Raw genomic sequence first — 24,751 nt, forward strand, 5'->3', positions numbered from 1 at the left:
ACACCAATGTGAGGAAGTTTCCAAAACGTTTAACAGATAACCTATCTGTTAAATTCACAAGTGGCTTGCAGCCACTTGTACGTGTAACCCCGTTACACCATCCCCCCCTTAAGGTTAGACGCGCGGGGTCCCCGCACGTCAATCTTTTGGAATTGACCATTCGTCAATTCTCCGCGTTTGGAGAAGAAACCCGCGCTCATTCAACGATGAGCGCGCCACAAAAGAAGACCTCGAAGTCGGTGGGGAGTCATCTCTCCATCGACGACTACTTCGAGCGTCAGAAGGCGAAGTACGGCGACGTCGTCGACTTCGACGACGACGATGAAGACATGGAGGGCGAGGAGGACTCGCCCTCAAAGCGTAAAGACTCAGTGTCGAGCGAATCGCTCGACCCTCACGCCAAGAACGTTAGCCCGCGTGAAGGGGACGAATCGGACGCTTCGAGTTCGAAGCGTTCGCGTACTGAGAGCGATACCCCACTCGCTTCCGCTGGGGCTCTCAGTACTCCGCGCGCTGCTGCTGCTGCAGCGCGCGATCCATGGATGCCGTCCGCGTCCGAGATCGCGGACCGGTTTGGGAACTCGGTACCTCCGAATGAGGTGCCGTTGTACGTATGCAGCGCCATCAAAGATGACGCTGTGGCTGCCGAGCTGCACTTTGATGCGGAAACGCATCAAAGGCGCGATACTACATCGGACTCTTTCATGAGCTCCGATGGTTTCCAAAGCAAGAAGACCTCTTCTCGCAGCAAAGTGCCCGAATGGCAGGCACTTTGTCAAAGCTGGAACGCCTTTGTTGAGAACTTCAACAGGAGGCCGAGTGCTTACCGTGATCGGATTAAGCAAGCGCGTGATCGCTTCGAGACGTACTCGAAGCGTGGAAAGCTGGAGCAACTTCATGTTGCTGCTGAGGAGGCAAATGTGCCGTGCGCTGTGCCCGAGGGCTTTCAGTGCACGAAGTGCTTTCCAGGCGCGGTCCGCTTGAGCGACCGCGACCTGAACGGGTACACGTCGTTCCGTGTGCCCGAGAGTCTCAAGAGCTCCGTGCTAAGTTCTTAGCACGTGAGGGTTCGGGCGCTAGCGATGATCGCAGCGCTCGTGTTACTTCCGCTGCGCCAGCGCGTACTGCTCTTCGTACGCCCTCACCATTTCCGGAACGTCCTCCAGCAAGACGTTCCGCGGCTCCCATGTATCTCGATGGGGAGGAAATCCTCTCCAACGAATACGAAAACGAGCCCCTTGAGGGTTCGTTTTCGGGATACTATGGTCAACAATCCGCTCAACAATCCAGCGGGTTGAGCCGCGGGCGTCACGGATCGGCGGTGGCGGGGGTGGGAACACGCCCCGGGTATGATCAGCCCCGGGCTGATCAGTATGCGCCTCTCCACGACCGGGTGACCGTCGTGGAGCGTCTGCAGGGCGCTGAGTTCGCCGCCCTGAAACAGGAGCTGGCGAACCAGAAGGCCCAAGTCGCGGCGGTCTCGCAGACCGCCTCGAATATCCAGGTCGAGTTGGGGACCCAGATGAAGGGGTTGCTCCAGCGCGTCCGCGCGCTGGAGGAGAGGTTGCTCGTCGCCGAGGCCAAGTCCTCCGCTTCTGCCTCGGCTCCTGCCGAGGCTTCGGGTCAGCCGAGCTAGATGGCTCGTGCTGCCGGTATGGCTTCAGCCGTCCGACGTAAAAGGTCGGATGGAGGCGCATGCTAGACGGTATGTCTAGCGTGTATGCGTTGCCGTGCCGTGCCAACACAGTGAACGGCCCGATGAAGCGCGGAGCAAGCTTGCTTGCTCCGAAATCCGAAACTGCATGTCTAGGCAGGTTTTGTGTAGCTAACAAAACTAATGAACCAACTTTAAATTCATTTGTGTTGCCTCTGCCCGCATTGTCTGCGTTCAGCTTCTGTTGATCAACAGAAGCTGCTATTGTGTCTTGGACAAACCGAATCACGGCTTGTCTTTTGGTGATGAAACTGATTGCATCCGAGCTGAAGTCATTCAGCTCGCTCTCCGCTAGAGGCCCGGCCTCTGCGTGGTTCTTTGCGGTGTCTGCGCCCTGCGCAGACCCGTGGTCGTTGGCCATGTTGTTGGGGGAGTCTGCGCCCTGCGCAGACTCATGTGGTTTGTTCATTGTTGCAGTTGACACTGTGCAAGTGTCAGCGGTTTTCTGCGGCTGCTGTATTGCAGTCGTAGATCCTCCCCAACTTAAAGTGGGAGCCATCACTCCGAGTAAACTCGGTAGGCGTGGATGCCGCATGGCATTCACGTAGAACGGTGTATGCCCGGTCGAGGCATGCACTGAGTTGTTGATGGCAAACTCTGCCATCGATGAGCACTCGCTCCAGTATTGGAACGAGTGAGCGTAGCTCTTCAACATATCGACGACCACGCGATTCACGCGCTCGGTTTGACCATCCGTCCGCGGATGATCCGCAGTCGACATGGAAAGCTGGGCTCCCAAGAAGTGTACACACTTCTTGCCACAGGTGCGCTGTGAAGCGCGGGTCTCTGTCCGACACGATGTCGGACGGCATGCCATGGTGTTTGAACACCATGTCGACGAGCAGACGGGCCGTCTGCTTCGCGGTCACCTCTGCTGGCACCGCAGCAAGATGTACCATCTTGCTGAAACGGTCTACAAAGACCACAACACCGGTGTTCCCTCCGTTATCCGGGGGAAGACCAAAGATGAAGTCCAAAGACATGGACTTCCAACACTCCGACGGAGTCGGTAGTGATTGCAGTGGAGCCTGCGCGAATGGCGCAGGCTTTACGCGTTGGCATACCTCGCAAGCACGGATGTACTTGCGCACCCACTTATACTGGCGGTGCCAGTAGAAGTCGCGCGTGAGAAGGACGTAAGTCTTCTCACGTCCGAGATGTCCCGCAGTCGGGGCATCGTGATACTCGTACATGATCCTGAGTCGCAGGTCATGGTCATTTGGCACGACAACGCGATCCGCGTTGTCGTCGACTGCGTTGTAAAGTAGCAGTCCGTCGTGCACACGAAAGCGGTGTGCACGCGCTTGAAGGTGCTTGGGCAGCTTCTGACGGGACTTGTCAGAAGGCGCTGTGCCATAGGCCAGCAAGAGCTTCGCGTCCGCGTCGTGCGCGTACGCGGCCTTCACATCATCCAACAGAGATGATGTGGGTTTGCTCGATCGCATGACGTCAATGGCATTGACGTCAACAGCTTCTGCATAGTCCGGCCGACGTGATAACGCGTCGGCCACCACGTTCAATCTTCCGGGTTTGTATTCGACCCGGAAGTTATACTCCGCAAAGAATGAGAGCCATCTCGCCATTCTTTGTGAAATGTGTGGCGACTTCACTGCGGTACGCAGTGAAGCATGGTCGGTGTAGACCACAAATGGTCTACTCCCAAGCAAATACACTCGGAACTTTGCGAGTGCATATTTCATGGCAAGGAGTTCCTTGTCATGCACCGGATAGTTGCGCTCAGCTGGCTTCAGCTGACGCGATTGGTAGACGACACGATCACGGCCCTCGTGATCGTGCTGCATCAACGCGCATCCGATCGAGAAATCGGATGCGTCACATACGACGTGAAATGGACGGTCTTGGTCAGCCACTGCCAAGATCGGCGCCTCAGTCAAGCCCCGCTTGACTGCATCGAATGCCTTTTGGCAATCGGGTGTCCAATTCCACACAGCTTCTTTCTTAAGAAGCTGTGACAGCGGGCGGATTTTGCCCGCATAGTCCTCCACGTACTTGCACAAGTACGTGGCCAAGCCAAGGAACTGCCTCAGTTCCTTGACACTTGAAGGCGTTGGCCATTCATTGATCACTCTGACCTTTTCCGGGTCAGGGCGAACACCATTCTTCCCTACGAGACACCCGAGGACGGGTATCTCGCTCGCCCCGAAGATACACTTCTTCAGGTTCGCGTAGAGCTTATGCTTTCGCATAAGCTCAAGTAGCTTCCGGAGATGCACCCTGTGCATCTCTACGTCGGTCTTCCCGTCCACAGCCCGGCTGTGGATGAATACATCATCGAAGTAGCTCGGTGCGAAGTCGCGCACCGAGCGCAACAAGTGCGTCACGCACCTGTTGAAAGTCGCAGGGGCATTCTTAAGTCCCTGTGGCATTACTAGCCATTCCCAGAGCATGCCGCTTGGCGTGCTCACTGCCGTGAGCGGGATACCGCTCTCACGCATTAGGATTTGATAAAATCCATCTCGCAAGTCGAGAGCACTGTAAACGGTGCTCCCGGCCATCGAATCGATGATAACATCTTTTCGTGGTATCGGCGTCTGCGCCGGTACCGTCGCATCGTTCAGCTTGTTGTAGGCATGAACGATGCGCCATCCGCCCTGTGGCTTCTTGACACAGAACGTCGGAGCACTGTGCGGGGACTTTGATTCCCGCACTTGTCCTGCTTTACGACGACTTTCAAAGAAGTCGTCGATCGATTTCACTTGCTCTCGCGGCAGTGGCCACTGCCGCGTGACACAGTACTTCGTGCCCGGCACGAGATCAATCTCGTGCTGAATGCCCTTATCCTGCGGAAGCTCCGCAGGAATCTCTTCCGGGAGTACGTCTTTGTACTCCCTCAATAATTTGTAATAGGGACTCGACTTTAACGAGTCCCAACCTTGTTCCTCGATGCGCTCTCGCTTCGTCTTCGCACTGAGAGTGTCTTCACCCTCAGTGGTACTTCCCATTAAGAGTTGTGTCAGCTCTTCGCTCTCACGCTCCGTTTTTTCGCTGTTCGAAAGAACGCAGACTTGTTCGATGCGTCCATCGCGCAGGTCGCGCGTGATGCGCTTCCAGCTCATGGCTGGAAGCGAAGTCAACTCCGACGCCGTCGTCGGAGGACTAGCGAGTTCCATGTCACGATACTGGAATCCAGTATCGGTGCGCGTCAAGACGCTTAGCGTCTTGACATTCGGCGTCACCGCCGCAGTCTGCCCAGCAGACTGCTCTTGTTGCGTCTCGGTCCCGGACCGAGACTTGCGCAGCGTTTTCCGCTTGCGCCGTCTTCTTGTTGTGCGGAGCCCGGCTCCGCACAGTTGTTCTTCTGGTCCAGGCCCGGCCGTGGACAGTTGTTCGCCGGCGGACCCTGTCCGCGGGCGCGCGGTATCAAGCCCGGCTTGACCGCATTTTCCTTCGCGCAGCCCGGCTGCACGGTAATGTGTCCCTTCGCCGGCAGACCCTGTCTGCGGGCGCGCGATATCAAGCCCGGCTTGATCGCATGGCGCTTCGTCGTGCAGCCCGGCTGCACGACAGCATGTAATTGCGTCAGTGCGGTACGTTTGCAACCGTCCGCACTGTTTGCAGCGTCAACCCCCGGAGTTGACACGCCTTTGTCACCTCGACGCCATTCATTGGCGGAGCCCCTCATGACCGAGGGTGCGTCGGCTCCCGGAGCCGACGCGTCGTTGTCGACCTGACCTCTTCGGGTCAGGGACTGTCCCTTACACGCTTGAACGTGGGTGTTGGTTCCCGGAACCAACACATCTTTTTCTTCCGACGTCGGCAGCATTGCCGACGCGGGTTTCACTTGTGCGCGCCCTCGCGCACTCCTTGGGCACTCCGGGACAGCGGCATAAAGCGCTGTCTCGACTGGTGAGCCGCGCGCACCTGTTGATGCGTGCGCTGCGGTAACAGGGCCATCGCTCTCTGTTCCGCTGTCGCGGCCGAAGCGCACGAGCATGCGCTTCTTCCAGTCTATCACCGGATCATGCCGTGCAAGCCACGGCATGCCCATTACTACGTCGAACTTATCGTCCAGGTCCAGGACGATAAAGTGTTCGACAAACACTCGTTGTGTGTACGAGAAGCGCACGTTCACGACGCGCTTCTCGGTCTTCACGATGGCACCTGTTGCCAGTCGTACCTCCAGAAGACTTCGAGGTGTATCTACCTCCTCGAAGTCAAGTCTCGACAGGCTTCGTAGTCGAACAAAGTTGTTCGACGCGCCTGAATCTACCAAAGCTCGAAGAGAGTCACTCGCTCTCTTCGAGTAAACCTTCAAGATGACTAGGTTCGGCCTGTCATCTTGTTTCTTGCAGTGAGAGCTGGTCTCACTGGGGGCTGCAGTCCTCAGTGTCGCGTGCCCGATGTCGGCACGCGCGACTGCATTACCAGTAGGGCGCCTCGCGCCTACTGGATGTTCGCGTTTTTTGTTGGTCCGCGGCGATGCTTAACATCGCCACGACGGCCACCTCCAGGGGGTATGGGAGCTGTGCACTCCCGTGCAAAGTGACCGATCCTTCCGCAACGGAAGGATCGCACGTTACCTCCCTGCTACTGGTAACCAGCAGTTGTTGCATTCGAGAGGTCCATTGGTTCTGGACCTCCCGGCCTCGCTACCGGGCGCGGTTGCGGCCTCGGCACGTTCACATGCAGTTTAGCCTGCCGCAGGCTAAACTCCTCTTGCATGGCAAGAGTAATCGCAGCTTCGAGAGTACTCGGGTACTCTCGGAAGAGATAGGTCTTCACAGGCCCATCTCTAAGCCCCTTCATGAACGTGACGACCTTGGTCGCCTCGTCAATCGGGTTGGTCACGATATTTGATACCAAATATCGTGCGCGCTGCGCGTAAGCATGGACATCATGCTTACCCTGCTGAAGGTCGAGGAACTCCGCCCTCGACCGGAACTCGTTTTGCGGGGGCTCAAACGCTTGTTTGAGCTCCTCTTTGAATACTTCGTACGTGCTGAAGCACGTAGGATCGGAGAGTCGGCGTCCATACGCCCAACTCCTTGCGCGTCCGCCAAGGCAGGACATGGCGAACGCGACCTTCGACAGCGGGTCGACGATGCGTCGAGCCGCTATGGCTGTGTCGAGTTCGACAAGCCATCGGAGGAGAGGCTCGCCCTCTCTTCCCACGTAATTGCTTACGCTCAACGTTAATGGTTGAGCACGCGGTGTCGTCCCTGACGACGCCGTCACTGAGGAAGCAGCATCACGCTGCTCCTTCATGATGAACCCCAGAGCAACACCATGTTGTTCCGTCAGCGATAGCGTACGCAGCATTGTAGCTATCGCCGCTTCTCCAATGACTGTTGACAGTCGTTGGAGGGCTTCCCACTCTGGGTCAGACAGGTGGGGGCGGTCAGCGCGTGCAACATGCGTTGCAGGCGTGTTGGAGCTCTCCATGGGCACCTCCGTGCTCATGTGGTTCTCGGCTCCGCGTTCGTACACCGCGTACGAACGTCAAGCAGTCGGTCGTTGGACGGACTACAAAGTGCTACCAGGTGTAGTGGGTCTAACTTGACTCACTACTTTAGCTTACACGTTGCGCAACGTGTATGAGGAAGCGTAAGTACTTAGTAATTACTTAGGTTAATTATATTTGAATACACAAATATAAATTAACTTAGACAAGACTCCAAGTAGCTAGTTTAAGGTAAAATGAGAACTGTATTGTTTGTAAATTGATCTTCCTCTAAAATCTGCTAAAACTGTTTATCATCTATGAAAGGGTTGGCAGCGGCTGGCTGTCAGAGCCCCGCTAATATGCATGTCTCTGATTGGTAGAAAGATGCTGCTTTCTACCAATAGGATCTTTGGGTAGGTGTGGACCACTCACTGTGGTGGTCCACTTCAATGTATCCATCGGTGTGTCTTACACCAATGTGAGGAAGTTTCCAAAACGTTTAACAGATAACCTATCTGTTAAATTCACAAGTGGCTTGCAGCCACTTGTACGTGTAACCCCGTCACAGGCTGGGGTAGACTGCGCACCGCCTCTGTGCAGCAATCGGGACTACCTCGAGGGAATTTTCGATCACGGATCGGTAGGCCCCCTACGCCCTACGCGAGGGGGGGGGTCGCTTTCCGTGATAGGCTGCCCAGATTCCGACTCTCCATCCAAATGGAACGCCCTCGAGAGTTGCTGCGCACCATAGTCCAGCCCAGCGCAAGTTCCTCTGAATAATCTTCTCTAATGGCAAGCACCTGCGTCGCTGCAGCGACACACACGGCAATGTCATTCCTCTCTTCATCACTGGACGAACTGCTCCATTCCTCGTCGTCCGAATCGACTAGCTAAGGGAACATACGTATTAATAGTATCTGTCACATGGGGTTCGGGGCGTTTTGTGAATGATACAATTTCTCTGACACAGGTACAGTCTGGTACAGCGGCCTACCGCCCAACACTCCGTCGTTCTTAACCTTTACTCTCCAGGTCGAAAGTGTACAGGTACACAGGAGCAAAGCATGCTAGTATGCTCAGGCAAAGTTAGTTTGTATGGGAGTTTGTATTGAAAACCATATGTTGCTCAAGAAAAAGGTCAAGCTGAAGTGGAGAGATGCCTGGTGAACCAATCGCGTGTGGATCGCGGGCCGCAGACGCAGAAGTAAACACCACGAGCCGTGTCGGAACAATCCAAACAATGATACGATGCTATCCGGTTACACAAGTTGCATTTACGCTGGGCACGGTACTACTTCTGTCGTGTTGCTTTGTACTGAGGCATATGGATGAGCTGCTCGATGGAATGAGGTGTAGCTACGTTGTCTTCAACTGTTGAGCTATCAGCGTTGCTGCGGGTTGTTCTAGCGGAATGATATTCGTTGAATATGAGCTGGTGGGCGAGTTGAGAGACAAAAGAATTAAAGTCCAGTACGGTGTTGTCGGAATGGCGGCTTTCACATGCCTCGTAGCGGTAAGCAAGATAAGCGTCGACAACAATCATGCCAAGAAGCGTGCTAAACAAACGATGCCCCAAAACATTGTTGCCCACTCTCTATCTAGCGCTAGGCTCCCTTGACGCATGTGATTGTGCACATCGACCGTAGAAAACTTTGAAAAGAAGTACTCTATCATTTACGGGCGTGCAATACGTTTTTCAAGCCGCACCGTCTCCACTACTCCATCATGCTCTATCAATCGGTGTCTTGGTCGAACTGCATCTGTACCTGGCAGAGTCGTTCCACGGTTTGCAATAATTGTTTCTGGTTTCCTATCTGCCCAACATGCTGCATACTTTGAGGTACCCATGTCCGTCGTGCTCGATAAAACTTTGAACGCGCCTCGCTTAGGACTTGTAGCGAACCAGTCCTTCAAATGCTTCATGGGAAACTCCACTGTGGCTGTCTTTACCATACCCATGAAGAAAAATCCAGTTCGTGCCCCAATTGAACGAGCGTCTTTACAGATGCGAATGCGCTATCAGCTACAACGGTACGACCAGTTCCTCTGTATGGTTCAGCGAGGCGCAATACAACTACCGTCCCTTCACCATATTCTGCTGCGTAGGCCTTCTGACGTTGTTGTGCTGATCCTTCAACGAGTTCTAAACCTAATATGATACCTGTATCGCCATCGGCGATAGCCTTTAACTCCACACCCAAGCCTTCAGGCTTTCGAACAAGTTTGGTCTTGTGCGGCATGCCATCACGGCAATACTTGCCTTCTCTATCCTTCCACGCGCTTATGGACTCATCGACGCAAAGCACACTTCCCGGAGAAACGACTTGTCGTCGGCGCTCATTGTGTCCTTTTAGGAGAGGTCGTATTGGCACCCAGGGATCGTTTGCTGCGATTGATTCGCCGAACGCCATACAGCTCAAAATTTCTTCAAAACAATGCATTGTCATTCCAAACCACTGTCCAAACTTGGCTGCGGTATCAACGCCACCGTCTTGTGAACGGTGCTCCCAGTACGTTGGAAGTGGACCACGACGCGGCTCAAAAGCCATCGCTAATCGAATTCCTATCCACTTGAACCAGTCCCCCGCATTGATACATCGACATTGCTTCTTCTGGAGGTTGCGGTTTGTAGACGACATCGCACTTGGCAATGTAGGCATAGGATACATGAGATAGAAGTACTTAGCCAACGTACGGTCGCCTAGAGTCAGAGGTTGAGGCCACAACAGCCAAGCCGGACGGGGTCGGACGTGGGCTCCTGGGTCGACCAGAACTGGTTCACAAGGTGTCCGGGTCCTCCCGTTTGCAATAATAAGTCCTTCCTCATGCTCAGTGCTCTCCTCGCAATGCAATTCATCTTCATCGGACGACGACGAGGATTCAATATCTACTGAAGCACCTTCGTTGAAGTCGAGTAGAATATCGGTGAAGATTGTAGTTGATGTATTTGGGGCAGTTTCGCTCTGTGACTGTGTTTCTTGTACTGCAGCGAGGGAAATTGACCGTGCTGCTACGGTCTCACGTGTACCACATGACCATTCGACGTCAAACTTGCGTTGGCGGCCGTCTGTGCTCACGTCAAGGATGATGCCAATCCTTCCGCGTGTTCGCTTGGTTTTTCCAACAACACGTGATCCGACCTGCATCATCGTGGGCTTCGCGTGTGCGTTTGACCCCCCCCCCCCCAAAAAAAAAAAAAAAAGGAGAATGCAGTGGTTTTCTTCGTCTTCATTGCTAGGATATTAAAAGCAGTCTAAAAGCGGCCATTTTCCCATAAACTAATTTTTAGCCGATCATACTGGTATGCTCACGATCATACAGGTATGCGCACTTGGAGAGTAAAGGTTAACGACGGCGCGCAGAGTGGTACGCTCTACGCCCCACCGCACTCCCAGCCTACCGCACCGTTAAGAATGGCCCTGAGGATAAATGGTACAGTCTGGCGGGACAGACCCAAAAATGATGATTGCAACACTACAAATCAATGCTAAGTTATGTGTATTATTTTTTATAGACTCTCTTCTTGACTATCACCGCAGGGTTGACCACGGTTCACATCTTGTACTATTAATTTATAAAGGTAAATGTTACTTAACGTTAAGGATCACCAGCAGCGCGCACCTTGGGACTTCTCGAGACTTCTCCTGTTGGAATGCCTTCCAGACACGGGCAACCGTGGCTTCTGGAATCGCAATACACTTACGCTTGTCTCGAAGGATTCTTCGCGCTATGTTAGGAGTAGTTGTACACGATCACTATCATATCCCGCTAAGATACGCTCAGCTTTTTGCCTGTGGACATCCTTCCAGAGCTCGTTTGGCAATGCAACCCACTATTACCTCATGGCGAGACCCTTAGCGGTAGTTAGCCGGTGGTTTCATTATCAGTCGAGTAATATTAGCCGAGCAATACTTCAAAAGGTGCCTTTGTTACAATTCTACAATTCCTGGTATCAACTATTATGGCCAGTACAATAGTACACGGCAGACTATTGCTATAAACCGCTCGTCAGCGGAAAGGGTTGTGCCAGAACCAGAAACTAGAGCTTCTGGAAGCATGTAACGAATATAAACCATGCAACGTTTTATTACGCTGTACTGGTACAGCGTAAACAGAAAGGTACCCTTTAAGCTGTTGACGTGGAAGTTCTCTGCCATCTCATTGGCAGACGGACGTCTACTTCACATGAGAGGGTTCTATACGAACACTCACATACCGCAAAGTAGATTCTAGCACACAGTTTCCAAACGCTACAAGTATCTACTGCACACCCTAAACTAAATTTAAGTGTCTGCAAATTCTCTAGCGATTGTGCGAATACTAATTATGATATCGATATCTTGCTTGTGCTACGCTGGACAACTGCACTAGCTGTTAGTTCTTTTCCCAAAACACGATTTCTGTTATTGATGGCTCAATCGAAAGATCTTGACCCGCTCAATCCAAGTATGTAGTTCTTGCTATTTAAACCTAGACGCAGCCGCTATGGAAGATTTGGAAGTTGACATTTTTCTGAAGTTGGTTTTTGTTGTTTACTGGCTGCTTAGGGGTAAATTCCACCTAAGGACTCTGGATAAAACCCAGAGAATGTTGTTAGGATTTCCAGTAAAACTATGTGTAATCTTATTTTGCTGTGTTTTTCTGGAATTTGTGTGCCGAAACGTAGTTTTCGTTGAATTCTAGTGATGGCCACTGACATAGAATGGGGTTGTCCGTTCTTTGGCCGGTATCAAACCTGAACACCACACACCTAACAGAGAGGTCTAACGTAGAATACCGAATTTCGATCGGTTTGGGGGTGGAAGATGAAGCTGTATAGACGAGCCTCCTGCCGGGTGAGGCGAGGGGTATTCTTACCGAACTAGTGGAGCTGTTCTGGCTGCAGGAATGCAATATGCACAATGAGCGAACCTAGACTACTTGAGCTCCCCCGCGCTGTGACGGATGCTTCCTGGCGCACGATTGAGGCGATTAGTCGGCAAGAGCTTTTACTGGCCAATATCAAGAATAACCATGATTATGGGACGAGTAAACACGGAGTTTCATGCGACCGCGTTGGCTATAAATCCTTGAGATGTGTAAGAATCAATTTTCAAGCTGGACATTTGATTATGGGACGTAAGTCACAAATTTGGATCAAGGTACGGTTCGGATTAGTAGATTCTCATTGGGAGATCAGGATATAATTAGGTTCTGAGATAGATAGGCTTTAGGATGGGATCTGGATAGTCCAGGTCGACAAGAACTACAGGCTGTGCGACGGCAATGCGCCGACAGCAATGTAATGAGTCAATCAATCACTTTTCAACTGCCAATCTTCCGCTCAAGTGTTTGACGGGCGCCCGCCACTGCGCCCTCAAGCTTCGGGTCTTCGGGTCTTCGGGTCTTCGCATCGGTTTGTGTAACATCTGAACGCATCGCAATGCCGGGCAGGTTGGACTGTGGGTTTGTGCTTCACGATGAGCATCACTGGTCTCGTTGACGTGGATGTCTTTGGTGCAGCCCAACGTGGGTCAGTACCAACTTGGGGAAGGCGAATTCGGCTAAAACGCAATAACACAAGTAACGACTTTGCAATTCGCTACAACAGGATGGTAAACAGGTAAGCACATTTGCAAACGTATATATTAAAATTTTCAAATTTTTCTACGCAGTACGTTATGTACGGTGCATCACTACGTTGAGTAAGACGTGAGGACTAAGCTGGGTGCTAGGCTCCAGCTACACTACCCCTGCATGGAGCAGAAGGATGATGTACATCAGCGATGCACATTTGAAGATCAGGAATATGAGAATACTGTTACAGTACTAATGTAATACTACCTCTCTAATCATTGAGTCAGTCGTTTACCATTTCCACAATCGCTTTGACGAATCTCAGTGAAAATCACTGATGTATGGAAGTTCCTCGAACACTAACCATAATCCTGGTATCGACATCTTGAGTTCGGTATTCGTATGGATGTCTCGAATTTTGCCATAGCGGAAGTTTTTTATTTACAACGAGGTAGGCTTGGAGCATCCGATTGCATACGTAGGACGCAACATAAAACCAGCGCAACTCAACTACCCTGTTCGTGAGCAGGGGTTACTGACTATCATGCATGTTCTCCGCGTATGGAGAGTTTATCTTCTCGATCGCCCATTTACCGTAGAGACAGACCGCAAGAATATCGAGACTATAGTGACGCAAAAGACCACCAACCGTCGTGTTGTGCGCACGAGCTAGCTGAATTGCAATCGCAGTTCAAGTGTATTCCAGGAGAAAGTTACCAAGTGTCGGATGCAATGTCTCGAAACCCACTCTTTGAGCATAAAGCCTCTCAGGTTAATCTCAGTGAGCGCATCGAAGCTGGTCAAAACCGTGAAATTATGACTAGTATCCAAACGGCAAGTGCGATTGTGACGCACTCTGCAACAATAACTGTACTCAACCGACCGGAGAGTTCAGGAGAGTATTACTAGTGGTAAAGAGGTACCACGCTACTATGTGAAAAATGGACTGCTATATACCATGCGAGAGATGATGAAAATGCTCAACTGGTAATTCCAGATACTGAAGATCTGACGAGCCGTGTTATTTGTGAGTACCACGATGTGGTTACGACAGGTCACCCAGGATACTTTAAAACATACTTGGGTGTCCAGAAAAAAGTATTACTAATCCTGTCGAGGTACATTCAACGCTGTGTCAACATGTGTGAATGTTGCCAGCGGAATAAGGCACGCCATACAAAGACGCCCGGACTACTTCAGCCTTTGGAGATCTCAGGAGGTAGATGAGTTGATGTGTCGATGGATGTGTTTGATTGCACCACCGAGCACAGAAACCGGAAAAGGTGCCATTATGGTTATTGAGGCGAGGCGGGTGAACGCCTTTATCTTCCAGATGTATAGTGCGAGTGCTGTAGGGACAATGGAAATCTAGATACGGAGTACGTTTGGTTGCTGTCACCGCGATCTAGTCACCAACACACTGAATGAGTTGGAACTGGACTACTGGATCGCGGATCCAGTATTGACGTGTATCCTTGTGTCAATCCCTATCGGTACGTTTGTCTTTGGCGGACAGGATTTGCCACCTGAAGTTGTTAATAATATGCAATTGAGCATACAGAAATGTAAGTACCTACAGAACCGTCCTGAATGGAGTATGATCAGACAGAATGGTGGGAGTCACAATCAGACCCGTAATCCAGAATAACCAACCCCACAGAAATACAATGCCGAGCTAAACGTCACACAATATACAGCCACCACTTATTCTTTGAAAATCTATACACCAGTCAACAATCGAGTCTTCAACCAGTACACTGGTCAGTACTGGATGTGCACTCAGCGTTCGCGCACCACCCTCACGAAGCAAAGGGAAATATAAGACAAATAAAACTGTAGTCCTATCACACAGCAGTAAATCAATTCAGTCGGAGAGGTAACCGCTAACAACCAGCTAAAACAATAGTAGGGAAATGTGAAATGGACGTCCGGAATGGACGTGGTAAGTTGGTTATGAAGCTAGAGCAGATCACCCCAGGGAGCAATACCCCAGTCCTTGCCCGCCTCGGCTTGAAACAATCGAGAAGCCACTCACCCAACGCTCACAACGTCGGGGAGGCCTCAAACGACCGTCGTCTTGAGCCCCCGGGTAATGTTCCGGGTGGCTTGTCCTCCACGCGGCACTAGATGTCGTCCTCCGGGTCCACCGAGCTGCTCTCGGCGGGGGAGGGGGGGGGGGGGGCTTGTCTCGTTCTCGGCAAATTGACTTCTTGTTTGTTCTTAAGTTTGGCTAGCTATCTTTTATCACTTCGTTGACTTTTAATAAATCTTTCAGTATGCTTGACTTGACTTGACTATGCTTCGACTTGTTGACGTCGACCATCTTCACGGCATCACTCATCACTTGATGACAGCGGTATCTGGGTACATTGATCGAACTGGCCTTCGGTATCCACGTGCGGCTAATACAGTGACAACGGGTATGTCTCGGTCTCATTTAGGCTGGGAACAGGCTCCACACTAATATTACAGGTAGCTTGTACTGGATGGGTATTTACTGGACTCCATCCAGGGTGGTCATCCGGGGGATCAACTCGATTCAGTGTGGCACTTGGTCAATCAGTGTCTCACGATCCGGGATGCCACTATCCAATCTGATTAACCGTGAATCTTCGTCGGTGAGGTGCTTAATGCGCGGGGTCATGTTGTTGGAGGGATCATTTGGCATTAATCCAGTGTCTTGAACGGAGCCAACGCAGGCTGTAGCCGGGATACATTCTCCGACTACACTTTTGCGCCTTAGGCTTTTTCTGATGTTAGGGTGTCAGCGGACGGATAGGATGTGTTACTCCACGCTAAATATGAGCGCAGATCTAGGGGCACATATCCGGTCGTATGAGCCCATACTAACTGCAAGCACTGGTAGTACGAAATTTTCACACAAGCAATCACTCCCCACGTGTCACACATCACGCCACTGGATTCCAATCCAGGGCGACAAACAATCCTCCATCGTATCAATCCAGTTCGGCAGTCGGATGTGACCGCGGGAAAAATTCCCGAGTCGCATCGTGACTACCGCCCCTCTGATGGAAGCCTTTCACAGAGGATCTTCCCACGGAGGCGACAGGCAATGAGCAGACCAACATGCGGTGCTGGCCACTCTGAATGGCGGGCGGCACTGTATAGCAATGCTGTTAGTAATAAGAGTTTGCGGATGCAGAACAGTCTGTGTTCTGTCTCCACATTAGGTCAAGCCAAATCAAGAGGGCATCACCGTGACATGCAACGTCAACGGCGCAATGCATTCTCCATCGAAAAACTCATAAGTGCGATGACGGAAGTGGGCGATGACGCGCGGGCACCTCGCGACGCATCATCAAGCCCGACATAACTTCCGCACACGCCACCATCGGGCGGCGGTGAGGCAGGTGCCAACTTGGGTAGAGGCGGTGGGAACGGCGGCAACTCCAGCGGCAATTCGGGAAATCCCAGCACGAGCGGCAAGGGCGATGACTCCACGACCGACAACAAGCCCACACATGAAGCGGGCAATGAAAATCAAGGGTCCTCCGACAACCAGGCGTCACTGGAAGAGCGTGGCAAGCGCTGGAGGCTTCGCTGATCGAGATGACAGCGGAAAAGGAAAATCAGGACGACGAAAAACGCCAGAGAAGCCGCAACGCGGCGTTGGAGGAGCTCTCGGACAACGACGGCGAGACTAAGCAGCCCAGCCAGGATCAAGGCCCATCGTAAGCAGAGGCGGCGGCTGTAACGGGGTTACACGTACAAGTGGCTGCAAGCCACTTGTGAATTTAACAGATAGGTTATCTTTTAAACGTTTTGGATACTTCCTCACATTGGTGTAAGACACACCGATGGATACATTGAAGTGGACCACCACAGTGAGTGGTCCACACACCAAAGATCCTATTGGTAGAAAGCAGCATCTTTCTACCAATCAGAGACATGCATATTAGCGGGGCTCTGACAGCCAGCCGCTGCCAACCCTTTCATAGATGATAAACAGTTTTTAGCAGATTTTAGAGGAAGATCAATTTACAAACAATACAGTTCTCATTTTACCTTAAACTAGCTACTTGGAGTCTTGTCTAAAGTTAACTTATATTTGTGTACTCAAATATAATTAACCTAAGTAATTACTAAGTACTTACGCTTCCTCATACACGTTGCGCAACGTGTAAGCTAAAGTAGTGAGTCAAGTTAGACCCACTACACCTGGTAGCACTTTGTAGTCCGTCCAACGACCGACTGCTTGACGTTCGTACGCGGTGTACGAACGCGGAGCCGAGAACCACATGAGCACGGAGGTGCCCATGGAGAGCTCCAACACGCCTGCAACGCATGTTGCACGCGCTGACTGCCCCACCTGTCTGACCCAGAGTGGAGGCCTCCAACGACTGTCAACAGTCATTGGAGAAGCGGCGATAGCTACAATGCTGCGTACGCTATCGCCGACGGAGCAACATGCTGTTGCTCTGGGATTCATCATGAAGGAGCAGCGTGACGCTGCTTCCTCAGTGACGGCGTCGTCAGGGACGACACCGCGTGCTCAACCATTAACGTTGAGCGTAAGCAATTACGTGGGAAGAGAGGGCGAGCCTCTCCTCCGATGGCTTGTCGAACTCGACACAGCCATAGCGGCCCGACGCATCGTCGACCCGCTGTCGAAGGTCGCGTTCGCCATGTCCTGCCTTGGCGGACGCGCTAGGAGTTGGGCGTATGGACGCCGACTCTCCGATCCTACGTGCTTCAGCACGTACGAAGTATTCAAGGAGGAGCTCAAACAAGCGTTTGAGCCCCGCAAACGAATTCCGGTCGAGGGCGGAGTTCCTCGACCTTCAGCAGGGTAAGCATGATGTCCATGCTTACGCGCAGCGCGCACGATATTTGGTATCAAATATCGTGACTAACCCGATTGACGAGGCGACCAAGGTCGTCACGTTCATGAAAGGACTTAGAGATGGGCCTGTGAAGACCTATCTCTTCCGAGAGTACCCGAGTACTCTCGAAGCTGCGATCACTCTTGCCATGCAAGAGGAGTTTAGCCTGCGGCAGGCTAAACTGCATGTGAACGTGCCGAGGCCGCAACCACGCCCGGTAGCGAGGACGGGAGGTCCGGAACCAATGGACCTCTCGAATGCAACAACTGCTGGTTACCAGTAGCAGGGAGGTAACGTGCGATCCTTCCGTTGCGGAAGGATCGGTCACTTTGCACGGGAGTGCACAGCTCCCATGCCCCCTGGAGGTGGCCGTCGTGGCGATGTTAAGCATCGCCGCGGACCAACAAAAAACGCGAACATCCAGTAGGCGCGGGGCGCCCTACTGGTAATGCAGTCGCGCGTGCCGACATCGGGCACGCGACACTAAGGACTGCAGCCCCCAGTGAGACCAGCTCTCACTGCAAGAAACAAGATGACAGGCCGAACCTAGTCATCTTGAATGTTTACTCGAAGAGAGCGAGTGACTCTCTTCGAGCTTTGGTAGACTCAGGCGCGTCGAACAACTTTGTTCGACTACGAAGCCTGTCGAGACTTGACTTCGAGGAGGTAGATACACCTCGAAGTCTTCTGGAGGTACGACTGGCAACAGGTGCCATCGTGAAGACCGAGAAGCGCGTCGTGAACGTGCGCTTACACAACGAGTGTTTGTCGAACACTTTATCGTCCTGGACCTGGACGATAAGTTCGACGTAGTAATGGGCATGCCGTGGCTTGCACGGCATGATCCGGTGATAGACTGGAAGAAGCGCATGCTCGTGCGCTTCGGCCGCGACAGCGGAACAGAGAGCGATGGCCCTGTTACCGCAGCGCACGCATCAACAGGTGCGCGCGGCTCACCAGTCGAGACAGCGCTTTATGCCGCTGTCCCGGAGTGCCAAGGAGTGCGCGAGGGCGCGCACAGTAACCCGCGTCGGCAATGCTGCCGACGTCGAATAAAGATGTGTTGGTTCCGGGAACCAACACCCACGTTCAAGCGTGTAAGGGACAGTCCCTGACCCGAAGAGGTCAGGTCGACAACGACGCGTCGGCTCCGGGAGCCGACGCACCCTCGGTCATGAGGGGCTCCGCCAATGAATGGCGTCGAGGTGACAAAGGCGTGTCAACTCCGGGGGTTGACGCTGCAAACAGTGCGGACGGTTGCAAACGTACCGCACTGACGCAATTTGCATGCTGTCGTGCAGCCGGGCTGCACGACGAAGCGCCATGCGATCAAGCCGGGCTTGATATCGCGCGCCCGCAGACAGGGTCCGCCGGCGAACGACTGTCCACGGCCGGGTCTGGACAAGAAGAACAACTGTGCGGAGCCGGGCTCCGCACAACAAGAAGACGGCGCAAGCGGAAAACGCTGCGCAAGTCTCGGTCCGGGACCGAGACGCAACAAGAGCAGTCTGCTGGGCAGACTGCGGCGGTGACGCCGAATGTCAAGACGCTAAGCGTCTTGACGCGCACCGATACTGGATTCCAGTATCGTGACATGGAACTCGCTAGTCCTCCGACGACGGCGTCGGAGTTGACTTCGCTTCCAGCCATGAGCTGGAAGCGCATCACGCGCGACCTGCGCGATGGACGCATCGAACAAGTCTGCGTTCTTTCGAACAGCGAAAAAACGGAGCGTGAGAGCGAAGAGCTGACACAACTCTTAATGGGAAGTACCACTGAGGGTGAAGACACTCTCAGTGCGAAGACGAAGCGAGAGCGCATCGAGGAATAAGGTTGGGACTCGTTAAAGTCGAGTCCCTATTACAATTATTGAGGAGTACAAAGACGTACTCCCGGAAGAGATTCCTGCGGAGCTTCCGCAGGATAAGGGCATTCAGCACGAGATTGATCTCGTGCCGGGCACGAAGTACTGTGTCACGCGGCAGTGGCCACTGCCGCGAGAGCAAGTGAAATCGATCGACGACTTCTTTGAAAGTCGTCGTAAAGCAGGACAAGTGCGGGAATCAAAGTCCCCGCACAGTGCTCCGACGTTCTGTGTCAAGAAGCCACAGGGCGGATGGCGCATCGTTCATGCCTACAACAAGCTGAACGATGCGACGGTACCGGCGCAGACGCCGATACCACGAAAAGATGTTATCATCGATTCGATGGCCGGGAGCACCGTTTACAGTGCTCTCGACTTGCGAGATGGATTTTATCAAATCCTAATGCGTGAGAGCGGTATCCCGCTCACGGCAGTGAGCACGCCAAGCGGCATGCTCTGGGAATGGCTAGTAATGCCACAGGGACTTAAGAACGCCCCTGCGACTTTCAACAGGTGCGTGACGCACTTGTTGCGCTCGGTGCGCGACTTCGCACCGAGCTACTTCGATGATGTATTCATCCACAGCCGGGCTGTGGACGGAAGACGACGTAGAGATGCACAGGGTGCATCTCCGGAAGCTACTTGAGCTTATGCGAAAGCATAAGCTCTACGCGAACCTGAAGAAGTGTATCTTCGGGGCGAGCGAGATACCCGTCCTCGGGTGTCTCGTAGGGAAGAATGGTGTTCGCCCTGACCCGGAAAAGGTCAGAGTGATCAATGAATGGCCAACGCCTTCAAGTGTCAAGGAACTGAGGCAGTTCCTTGGCTTGGCCACGTACTTGTGCAAGTACGTGGAGGACTATGCGGGCAAAATCCGCCCGCTGTCACAGCTTCTTAAGAAAGAAGCTGTGTGGAATTGGACACCCGATTGCCAAAAGGCATTCGATGCAGTCAAGCGGGGCTTGACTGAGGCGCCGATCTTGGCAGTGGCTGACCAAGACCGTCCATTTCACGTCGTATGTGACGCATCCGATTTCTCGATCGGATGCGCGTTGATGCAGCACGATCACGAGGGCCGTGATCGTGTCGTCTACTACCAATCGCGTCAGCTGAAGCCAGCTGAGCGCAACTATCCGGTGCATGACAAGGAACTCCTTGCCATGAAATATGCACTCGCAAAGTTCCGAGTGTACTTGCTTGGGAGTAGACCATTTGTGGTCTACACCGACCATGCTTCACTGCGTACCGCAGTGAAGTCGCCACACATTTCACAAAGAATGGCGAGATGGCTCTCATTCTTTGCGGAGTATAACTTCCGGGTCGAATACAAACCCGGAAGATTGAACGTGGTGGCCGACGCGTTATCACGTCGGCCGGACTATGCAGAAGCTGTTGACGTCAATGCCATTGACGTCATGCGATCGAGCAAACCCACATCATCTCTGTTGGATGATGTGAAGGCCGCGTACGCGCACGACGCGGACGCGAAGCTCTTGCTGGCCTATGGCACAGCGCCTTCTGACAAGTCCCGTCAGAAGCTGCCCAAGCACCTTCAAGCGCGTGCACACCGCTTTCGTGTGCACGACGGACTGCTACTTTACAACGCAGTCGACGACAACGCGGATCGCGTTGTCGTGCCAAATGACCATGACCTGCGACTCAGGATCATGTACGAGTATCACGATGCCCCGACTGCGGGACATCTCGGACGTGAGAAGACTTACGTCCTTCACGCGCGACTTCTACTGGCACCGCCAGTATAGTGGGTGCGCAAGTACATCCGTGCTTGCGAGGTATGCCAACGCGTAAAGCCTGCGCCATTCGCGCAGGCTCCACTGCAATCACTACCGACTCCGTCGGAGTGTTGGAAGTCCATGTCTTTGGACTTCATCTTTGGTCTTCCCCCGGATAACGGAGGGAACACCGGTGTTGTGGTCTTTGTAGACCGTTTCAGCAAGATGGTACATCTTGCTGCGGTGCCAGCAGAGGTGACCGCGAAGCAGACGGCCCGTCTGCTCGTCGACATGGTGTTCAAACACCATGGCATGCCGTCCGACATCGTGTCGGACAGAGACCCGCGCTTCACAGCGCACCTGTGGCAAGAAGTGTGTACACTTCTTGGGAGCCCAGCTTTCCATGTCGACTGCGGATCATCCGCGGACGGACGGTCAAACCGAGCGCGTGAATCGCGTGGTCGTCGATATGTTGAAGAGCTACGCTCACTCGTTCCAATACTGGAGCGAGTGCTCATCGATGGCAGAGTTTGCCATCAACAACTCAGTGCATGCCTCGACCGGGCATACACCGTTCTACGTGAATGCCATGCGGCATCCACGCCTACCGAGTTTACTCGGAGTGATGGCTCCCACTTTAAGTTGGGAGGATCTACGACTGCAATACAGCAGCCGCAGAAACCGCTGACACTTGCACAGTGTCAACTGCAACAATGAACAAACCACATGAGTCTGCGCAGGGCGCAGACTCCCCAACAACATGGTTAACGATCACGGTTCGCGCAGGGCGCAGACACCGCAAGAACCACGCAGAGGCCGGGCCTCTAGCGGAGAGCGAGCTGAATGACTTCAGCTCGGATGCAATCAGTTTCATCACCAAAAGACAAGCCGTGATTCGGTTTGTCCAAGACAATAGCAGCTTCTGTTGATCAACAGAAGCTGAACGCAGACAATGCGGGCAGAGGCAACACAAATGAATTTAAAGTTGGTTCATTAGTTTTGTTAGCTACACAAAACCTGCCTAGACATGCAGTTTCGGATTTCGGAGCAAGCAAGCTTGCTCCGCGCTTCATCGGGCCGTTCACTGTGTTGGCACGGCACGGCAACGCATACACGCTAGACATACCGTCTAGCATGCGCCTCCATCCGACCTTTACGTCGGACGGCTGAAGCCATACCGGCAGCACGAGCCATCTAGCTCGGCTGACCCGAAGCCTCGGCAGGAGCCGAGGCAGAAGCGAGACTTGGCCTCGGCGACGAGCAACCTCTCCTCCAGCGCGCGGACGCGCTGGAGCAACCCTTCATCTGGGTCCCCAACTCGACCTGGATGTTCGAGGCGGTCTGCGAGACCGCCGCGACTTGGGCCTTCTGGTTCGCCAGCTCCTGTTTTAGGGCGGCGAACTCAGCGCCCTGAAGACGCTCCACGACGGTCACCCGGTCGTGGAGAGGCGCATACTGATCAGCCCGGGGCTGATCATACCCGGGCGTGTTCCCACCCCTCCACCGCCGATCCGTGACGCCCGCGGCTCAACCCGCTGGATTGTTGAGCGGATTGTTGACCACAGTATCCCGAAAACGAACCCTCAAGGGGCTCGTTTTCGTATTCGTTGAGAGGATTTCCTCCCCATCGAGATACATGGGAGCCGCGGAACGTCTTGCTGGAGGACGTTCCGGAAATGGTGAGGGCGTACGAAGAGCAGTACGCGCTGGCACAGCGGAGTAGAGCGAGCGCTGCGATCATCGCCAGCGCCCGAACCCTCACGTGCTAAGAACTTAGCACGGAGCTCTTGAGACTCTCGGGCACACGGAACGACGTGTACCCGTTCAGGTCGCGGTCGCTCAAGCGGACCGCGCCTGAAGCACTTCGTGCACTGAAAGCCCTCGGGCACAGCGCACGGCACATTTGCCTCCTCAGCAGCAACATGAAGTTGCTCCAGCTTTCCACGCTTCGAGTACGTCTCGAAGCGATCACGCGCTTGCTTAATCCGATCACGGTAAGCGCTCGGCCTCTTGTTGAAGTTTTCAACAAAGGCGTTCCAGCTTGACAAAGTGCCTGCCATTCGGGCACTTTGCTGCGAGAAGAGGTCTTCTTGCTTTGAAACCATCGGAGCTCATGAAAGAGTCCGATGTAGTATCGCGCCTTTGATGCGTTTCCGCATCAAAGTGCAGCTCGGCAGCCACAGCGTCATCTCTGATGGCGCTGCATACGTACAGCGGCACCTCATTCGGAGGTACCGAGTTCCCAAACCGGTCCGCGATCTCGGACGCGGACGGCATCCATGGATCGCGCGCTGCAGGCGCAGCGCGCGGAGAGCCTTGAGCTTTAACATCACGCGCTGCAGCAGCAGCGCGCGGAGTACTGAGAGCCCCAGTGGAAGCGAGTGGGGTATTGCTCTCAGTACGCGAACGCTTCGAACTCGAAGCGTCCGATTCGTCCCCTTCACGCGGGCGAATGTTCTTGGCATGAGGGTCGAGCGATTCGCTCGACACTGATTCTTTGCGCTTAGAGGGCGAGTCCTCCTCGCCCTCCATGTCTTCATCGTCGTCGTCGAAGTCGACGACGTCACCGTACTTCGCCTTCTGGCGTTCGGTAGTCGTCGATGGAGAGATGACTCCCCATCGACTTTGCGGACTTCTGAGGCGCGCTCATCGTTGAATGAGCGCGGATTTCTTCTCCAAACGCGGAGAATTGACGAATGGTCAATTCCAAAGATTGACGTGCGGAGACCCCGCGCGTCTAACCTTAAGGGGGATGGTGTAACGGTTACACGTACAAGTGGCTGCAAGCCACTTGTGAATTTAACAGATAGGTTATCTGTTAAACGTTTTGGATACTTCCTCACATTGGTGTAAGACACACCGATGGATACATTGAAGTGGACCACCACAGTGAGTGGTCCACACACCCAAAGATCCTATTGGTAGAAAGCAGCATCTTTCTACCAATCAGAGACATGCATATTAGCGGGGCTCTGACAGCCAGCCGCTGCCAACCCTTTCATAGATGATAAACAGTTTTTAGCAGATTTTAGAGGAAGATCAATTTACAAACAATACAGTTCTCATTTTACCTTAAACTAGCTACTTGGAGTCTTGTCTAAAGTTAACTTATATTTGTGTACTCAAATATAATTAACCTAAGTAATTACTAAGTACTTACGCTTCCTCATACACGTTGCGCAACGTGTAAGCTAAAGTAGTGAGTCAAGTTAGACCCACTACAGCGGCGCAGCGACTGGCGGCCAAGCAGCGCAGAATTTGGGGGCGTATTCTGTCAGCTACAGAAGCGCTCGGTATAGCGGGCTGTCTCTGCAGCGTAGCTTCTCAGCGTCATCCAGTCTCACCCCACCTGCGCACTGGCAGGCACCACCCGACCCCACCCCGGATGGGGCGTATCGTTGGGATTCCGGCCAGGATAGAGCATATCCATCGACGTCCCTACGTTCGTGAGGCTACGCCGGCATCGAAGTGCGGGTAGCTGTGGAGGGGCTCTCGGCGACAGACTTGGCGGACCTGAATGAGTTGGTGGGTGAGGCCGACGACGTGAACGAGTATTTTCTGCGTCCGCGCACTGGATCGCCACCCAGTGACGCAGAGCAGGAGACCATTCTCGATTCAGTCCAGACTCGACCGGAG

The 24,751-nt window shown here is 53.3% G+C and overlaps 1 protein-coding gene across 1 annotated transcript in view; it reads left to right on the forward strand.

The window, feature by feature from the left end:
- Positions 1–24,751, forward strand: part of IUM83_05136 (leishmanolysin-like peptidase) — a gene marked incomplete at both ends in the record, with an annotated part of 47,454 nt that overhangs the window by 21,876 nt on the left and 827 nt on the right. The gene's annotated exons all lie outside the window — the stretch shown is intronic.

Source organism: Phytophthora cinnamomi (assembly GCF_018691715.1).
Source record: "Phytophthora cinnamomi strain GKB4 chromosome Unknown Contig23, whole genome shotgun sequence".
NCBI lineage: Eukaryota > Oomycota > Peronosporomycetes > Peronosporales > Peronosporaceae > Phytophthora > Phytophthora cinnamomi.